Source organism: Panthera onca, chromosome B3 (genome assembly GCF_046562875.1).
Source record: "Panthera onca isolate mPanOnc1 chromosome B3, mPanOnc1 haplotype 2, whole genome shotgun sequence".
NCBI classification, from domain to species: domain Eukaryota; kingdom Metazoa; phylum Chordata; class Mammalia; order Carnivora; family Felidae; genus Panthera; species Panthera onca.
This window is the reverse complement of record NC_138344.1, coordinates 6,656,085-6,662,886: the sequence shown is the minus strand read 5'-3', so window position 1 is coordinate 6,662,886 and position 6,802 is coordinate 6,656,085. Positions and strand designations below refer to the sequence as shown.

General features: G+C 48.2%; 1 long non-coding RNA gene across 2 annotated transcripts; it reads right to left on the bottom strand.

Annotated features, from left to right (window-relative positions):
• Positions 1-1,634: 1,634 nt before the first annotated feature.
• Positions 1,635-6,623, bottom strand: LOC144616735 (uncharacterized). 2 transcript variants are annotated; one of them, XR_013556437.2, is made up of 3 exons: positions 6,466-6,623; positions 5,922-6,256; positions 1,635-2,761 (listed from the first exon to the last, which is right to left on the bottom strand). It is a non-coding gene; the product is annotated as an uncharacterized LOC144616735 (long non-coding RNA). The 2 variants fall into 2 exon arrangements; XR_014137771.1 differs by having other exon boundaries at positions 1,635-2,748.
• Positions 6,624-6,802: the final 179 nt, after the last annotated feature.

Sequence of the window (6,802 nt, the reverse complement as noted above, 5' to 3'; positions counted from 1 at the left end):
CGAGATCAAAAGTCGCCTGCTGTACCGACTGAGCCAGCCAGGTGCCCCGATTGTGGTTAAGATTTTAAGGTGTCTGGGGCGCCTGGGTGCCTCAGTCGGTTAAGCATCCAACTCTTGGTTTAGGCTCAGGGCATGATCTCATGGTTCGTGAGTTCCAGCCCTGCATGGGGCTCTGTGCTGACATTGTGGAGCCTGCTTGGGATTCTCTCTCTCTCTCTCTCTCTCTCTCTCTCTCTCTCTCCCTCCCTCCCTCCCTCTCCCTCTCCCTCTCCCTCTCCCTCCCTCCCTCCCTCCCTCCCTCCCTGCCTCTGCCTTGCTCCTGCTCTCTTTCTCTCAAAATAAATAAATAAACTTTTTAAAGATAATAATAATACAAAACATTAAAAAAAAGATTTTAAGGGGCGCCTGGGTGGCGCAGTCGGTTAAGCGTCCGACTTCAGCCAGGTCACGATCTCGCGGTCCGTGAGTTCGAGCCCCGCGTCAGGCTCTGGGCTGATGGCTCGGAGCCTGGAGCCTGTTTCCGATTCTGTGTCTCCCTCTCTCTCTGCCCCTCCCCCGTTCATGCTCTGTCTCTCTCTGTCCCAAAAATAAATAAAAAACGTTGAAAAAAAAAATTTAATAAAAAAAAGATTTTAAGTTAACCGTGAGACACCTGTGTGAACAGAGCAGGTGCAAGGAAACCTGGGGCTGAAGCTCAGGAGAGTTGTGCAGAAGGTATGTGTGGACACAAAATACAGGACAGGGAGGGAGAGGTATAGCTGTGGGGGTGGATGTGATCGGCCAGAGAAGAAGTCTCTTGAGTGACAGGAGGCCTTGGGGCTGGCTGCTGGGGACATTCCGGGCACTGAGAAGACCAGCAAATTAAGAGGTACCAGGAAAGAGGAAAAATAAGGGTCAGGAGAGGCGGCCCATGTGGAAGTTCCAGGGAAGGAGAAGAAAGGAAACAGAATGGAAAAAATAGAAGAAAATATCCATAAGCTGAAGAAAGGCCTGAATCTTCAGACTGAAACAAACCCCAAACCCAGTAAAACCCCTAGACACAGCCTGATGATATTATAGCTCTCTAAGGATAGAGAAAAACATGCTAAAAGTTTCTGGAGAGAGAAAATCAGGTCACCTGCAAGATAAATATCCAACTAGGCTTAAACTTCTCATCGGCAGTATCGGATTCTAGAATATAATTGAAACAATGCCGTCTAAAGTCTCAGGAAATGTTGTTTCGACCCTGGAATTGTACGCCCAGCCGAAAGATCGAATAAAAAATTTTTCAGATGCAGAAGAACCCAACATTGACTCCACACGTGATTTTTCTGGGGAAAAAAAAAAATCCAGGGACATACTGTAGCAAAATGAAAGGGGAATTTAGGAGAAGGAAACTGAAATCAATGGAGGAACACAATATGGGGGGGGGGGGGGGGGGAGCGGGGATCCCAGAGTGGCAGCTGTCCAGAGACCTGTAAGTTAGTGGTTCAACTGGAGCAGGAAGTCAAAGAGTCACATGAAGACTGCTTTCAGGGAGAAAGTGGATTCAAATCAACGGTGAGTTTTAATCAGAGTATGATCTTCATTGTCCACCTCAATAAGAAAAGGGGGACCAATGAAAGAAAAACTCTAGGAAAAACAAAAGGAAGTCAGGACCCACATATGAAGCAAGCTACCTTTTTTCCTTAAGTTTATTTTGAGAGAGAGAGAGCACACGTGCGCACATGCACAGGAAGTGGGGTTGGGGGGAGGGAAGGGAGGGAAGGGGGGGGAAGAGAGAATGAAAATTCCAAGCAGACTCCTCGACCTCAACACAGAGCCCAACACGTGGGGCTCGATTCCACAAACCGTTAGATCGTGACCTGATCCAAAGTCGAGAGTCAGACACTTAACTGAGCCACCCAGGGGCCCCTCTATGTATGTATGTATGTAAGATCTATGTTCGACATGGGGCCTGAACTCACAACCCTGAGATCAAGAGCTGCATGCTCCTCCAATTGAGCCATCCAGGTGCCCCAGACTTTTTACTTTTTAAATTAAGGTATAACGTACGTGAAGGAAAATGCTCAGACCTTACGAGGGCAACTTAGTTGGTTTTGACAAATGTGAACGCTTAGTTAACGTCATTCACTTACACCGCCATCGAGAGGAGAAACATTTCTATCACCCGAGGAAATTCCCTCGTGTCTCCTCCCCGTGGAGCCTCTCCACCCAAAAGCAACCACTGATTCAACACAAGCTAATACCGAGAACTGGACAGAGCATCACAAACAAGAGTCCATTTGATCTTGATTCTTAGGACATCTCTTTCAAGCAACACAAGTGTAGTGGAAAGAAGTCCATGGACTTCTTGAGGGATCCGATAACAATTCTTTGTCCTAAAATTATAAATGATACTTCTGGTATTTATTTCCTGGAGTTGCTATAACAAAATTGCCATAAGCTTGGTGGCTTAAGAGAAATTTCTTCTCTCCCAGTCCTGGAGGCCAGAAATCTGAAATCAAGGTGTTGGCAAGGCCATGCTTCCTCCAAAGACCCATCTTTCTTTGCCTCTTCCAGCTTCTGGTGCCTTCAGGCATCATTCGGCATAAGTCATCACCTGGGAGGCCACCAGGTTGCTCATCTGAGACAGTGGAAAAGCCAAGAGAGACGAGCTAAGAGTCAAAGCCACGCATTCAGGCAAAGTGCATGTGGCTGTGTGCCTCCAATCTCCGTCTCCATGGCCATGTTGCTTTCTCCTCCTCCTCTGTGTCTGCTCTGTGGGTCCTTATAAGGACACCTGTCACTAGAAATAGTGCTCGTCCAGAAAATCCAGGATGATCTCATCTCAAGATCCTTAGCTTAATTATATCTCTAAAGATCCTTTTTCCAAATAAGGTCACATTTACAGGTTTCACACATGAATATATTTGGGGGGAGGGCCACCATTCAGCCTGCTATAATGGGTTCTCATTTTTTTTTTTAAGTTTATTTATTTATTTTGAGAGAGAGAGAGAGAGAGGACAAGCAGGGGAAGCGCAGAGAGAAGAAGAGACAGCATCCCAAGCAGTCTCCATGCCATCAGCACAGAGCCTAACACAGGGTCGAACTCACAAACTGTGAGATCATGACCTGAGCCGAAATGTGGAGTCGAATGCTTAACCGACGGAGCCACCCAGGCACCCCTGGTTTTCGATTTTTAAAGCCAACATCTGGACTGGTGTTGCCATTAGAAATAAAATGTGAACAGTGTATGTAACTTTAAATGTTCCAGTGGCCACATTACAAAAGTAAAAAGAAAGAGGGGATATTAGGGACTGAATGCTGGTGTCTCCCAAAATTCCCATGTTGAAGCTTCAACCCTCAGTATAGCTTGGAAATGGGGCCTCTAGGAAGTAACTAGGTTGAATGAGGTTCTAAGGGTAGGACTCTAATTCGACAGGATTGATCCCTTATGAGAGGAGAAGACACCAGTGCACTATTGATGAGAATGTAAATTGTGCAGCCACTGTGAAAACCAGTGGGGAGGAGTCTCGACAATTTTAAAATAGAGCTACCCTATGATCCAGCAATTCCATTTCTGAGTATTTACCCAAAGGAAATGAAATCAGTATCTCAAAGAGATACCCACACCCCCACGGTCACTGCAGCATTATTCACAATAGCCAAGACGTGGAAACAACCTAAACGTTTGTCAACGGATGAATGGATAAAGGTGTGTTGTGTATACACAATGGAATATTATTCAGCCATAAGGGAAAAAAAGGACATCCGTGAGGCGTCCAGGTGGCTCAGTCAGTTGGGCATCTGACTCTTGGTTTGGGATCAGGTCATGATCTCACAGTTTGTGAGTTCGAGCCCTGCATCAGGCTCTGCACCGACAGCATGGAGCCTGCTTGACATTCTTCCTCCCTCTCTCTCTCTGCCCCTCCCCTGCTTGAGCTCACGCTCTTTCTCTCAAAATAAATAAACTTAAAAAAAATTAAAAATGGATCAAAATCTAAACCTAAGAGCTAAAATGATAAAACTCTTTAGAAGAAAACAGTAGTAAATTTTTGTGAACTTGGATTAAACGATGGTTTCTCATGTATGACAAAGCACAAGCAACAAAAGAAAAAACAGAAATTGGGCTTTATCAAAACCAGAAACTTATGTACTTCGAAAGACACTAACAAAAAAGTGACGCCTGGCTGGCTCAGCTGGTGGAGCGTGTGACTCTTGATCTCGAGGTTGTGAGTTTGAGCCCCACATTGAGTGTGGTAATTAATTAAAAATAAAATAGTTCTTAAAGTGAAAAACCTCACTGAATGGGAGAAAATACTTGCAAATCGCATGCCTGATAGCAGTCTAATATCCAGAATATAAAGAACTCTTTTTTTTCTTTCTTTCTTTCTTTTTTTTTTTTTTTAAGTAGGCTCCAAGCCCATCATGGAGCCCAACGCAGGGCTCAAATTCACAACCCTGAGATCAAGACCTGAGCTGAGACAGAGTAGGAGGCTCAGGGGCACCTGGGTGGCTCAGCCGGTTAAGCGTCCAACTTTGACTCAGGTCACGATCTCTCAGTTCATGGGTTTGAGCGTCGGGCTCTGTGCTGACAGCTCAGAGCCTGGAGCCTGCTTGGGATTCTGTGTCTCCCTCTCTCTCTCTGCCCCTCCCCCACTTGTGCTCTTTCTCTCTCTCAAAAATAAATAAGTAAACATTAGGGGGGGGGATGCTCAACCGACTGAGCCACCCAGATGCCCCAGAATATAAAGAACGCTCATAACTCAACAACAAAAAGACAACCCAACTGGCATATGGGCAAAGGATTTGAATCAATTGATATTTCTCCAAAGAAGACCTCCAAATGGCCAACAGGCACACGAAAAGATGTTCAACATCATCAGCCATTGGAGAACTACAAACCAAGACTGCAGTGAGATGCCACTTTGCACCAACTAGGGTGGCTATCACCAAAAAGACGGACAATAGAAAGTGTTAGTGAGGATGTGAAGAAATTGGAACTCTCAAGACATTGGATGTGGGCAAATAAAATGGTGCAACCACTTTGGAAAACAGTCTGGAAGTTCCCCAAAAGCTTGAGCATAGAGTTATTATATGACCCAGCAAACCTACTCCTAAGGTCATACCCAAGAGAAATGAAAACATACGTTCATACAAAAACGTGCATACTGATGTGCACGACAGCATTACTCCTAATAGCCAAAAAAATGGAAACGACCCAGATGTCCCTTGACTAATGAATGGATAAACAAAGTAGTATATCCACACAATGGAATACTATTCACCAACAAAAAGAAATAAAGTAATAATATGTGCTACGACACGCACAAGCCTTGAAAATAAATGAAAGAAGCCAGCCCCAAAAGGCCACATATTGTATGGTTCCACTCGTATGAAATGTCCAGAATCAGAAACCCATGGAAACAGAAAATAGATTAATAGTTTCCAGGAGCTGAAAGGAGGCGGGAACAGAGTGCTGCTCCTGGGTACAGGGATTCTTTTTGGGGTGACCCAGCAGAGGCTCTGTACCCAGCAGAGGAGGTAATGGGATGGGCCCCTGGGTGGCTCGGTCAGTTAAACTTCCGACTTCGGCTCAGGTCATGATCTCATGGTTCATGGATTCCAGCCCTGTGTTGGGCTCTGTGCTGACAGCTCAGAGGCTGGAGCCTGCTTCGGATTCTCTCTCTCTCTCTATCTCCCCCATTCTCTCTCTTCCCTGATCATACCCTGCGTCTCCTTCTCTCTCAAAAATAAACAGTAAAAAAAAAAAAAAAAAAAAAAAAAAGCAATGGGGGTGGGTGCCTGTCTGGTTCTGTTGGTGAAGCATGCGTTTGTGGATCTCGGGGTTGTGAGTTCGAGCCCCATGTTGGGTGTAGAGGAAAAAAAGAAGGCGATGGGTTCTACTGATGTAGAAGGCGGGGTGGAGTTGAGGATTTAATGAGGGATTGCGTCTCCACTGGCCTAAGTGCAGGGGAGTCCCCCTGGGGGGGGGGGGGACACCATCCCAGCCACGCTCTGCTGCCCAAAGGGCTCTTTGACGGCCAGGAATCCTCTCCTTGGCCCCTGCGGTGGGTCCCCTTGCCAGTGACGGACGACACCGAGGCGGCGTCGGAAAAAGACATGCTTCCAAGTGCTGGGCAAAATGTCTCTGCGGTCTCGGTGAATAGATTCTTTTGCCGTTTTCCCAGTAAGTGACTCACTCTGCTGGAGGCGACTCCGGGGGCACTTCCTGGACACCCACTCACCTGGAAAAACTGAGGTGGCTCCTGACCATAAGCGCGTCTCCCGCTGCCTGTAGCGGAGACAACACGCTCATTGCAGGGGGAAGTGGGTCCTTCCCCACCCCTCCTTCCCCACCCCTCCTTCCCCACTCGCACCCGATCCCCTCGGTGCCAGAGCCGGGACACAGAGCTGGCCGGGGGACTGGAGAACCGGCCAGGACAGAGGCCCAGCTGAGAATCGTAATGAAGCCCAGACGTCCCCGGGGCTGCCGGAGCTCACCCGCAGGGACAGAGCCTCCCCGGCCTTTCCTGGTGGCGGAAATGCCCACAGCACGAGACTGGGCGGTGCGGGTCCGTTCCGCCTCCGTCCCCACGGGCCCGGCGCCTTGGTCCCCGAGGAGGTGGCCCCCCCCTCTGCCCAGGGAGAGGCGGCGAGGAAAACGCGTCGCCCGAAGTGGAGGCGTCCCGTCTTCCCCGGCGCCCCCTAGCGGCCACGCAGCCCCGCTGCTTTCTCCCCTCCCCTCCCCTCCCCTCCCCGGGTTCCAGGACGTCAGGGACCCTTCCTTGCAGGAGTCCAAACGCTTCCCCGGTGGTAGCCCGCCCTCGCACATCCGTCC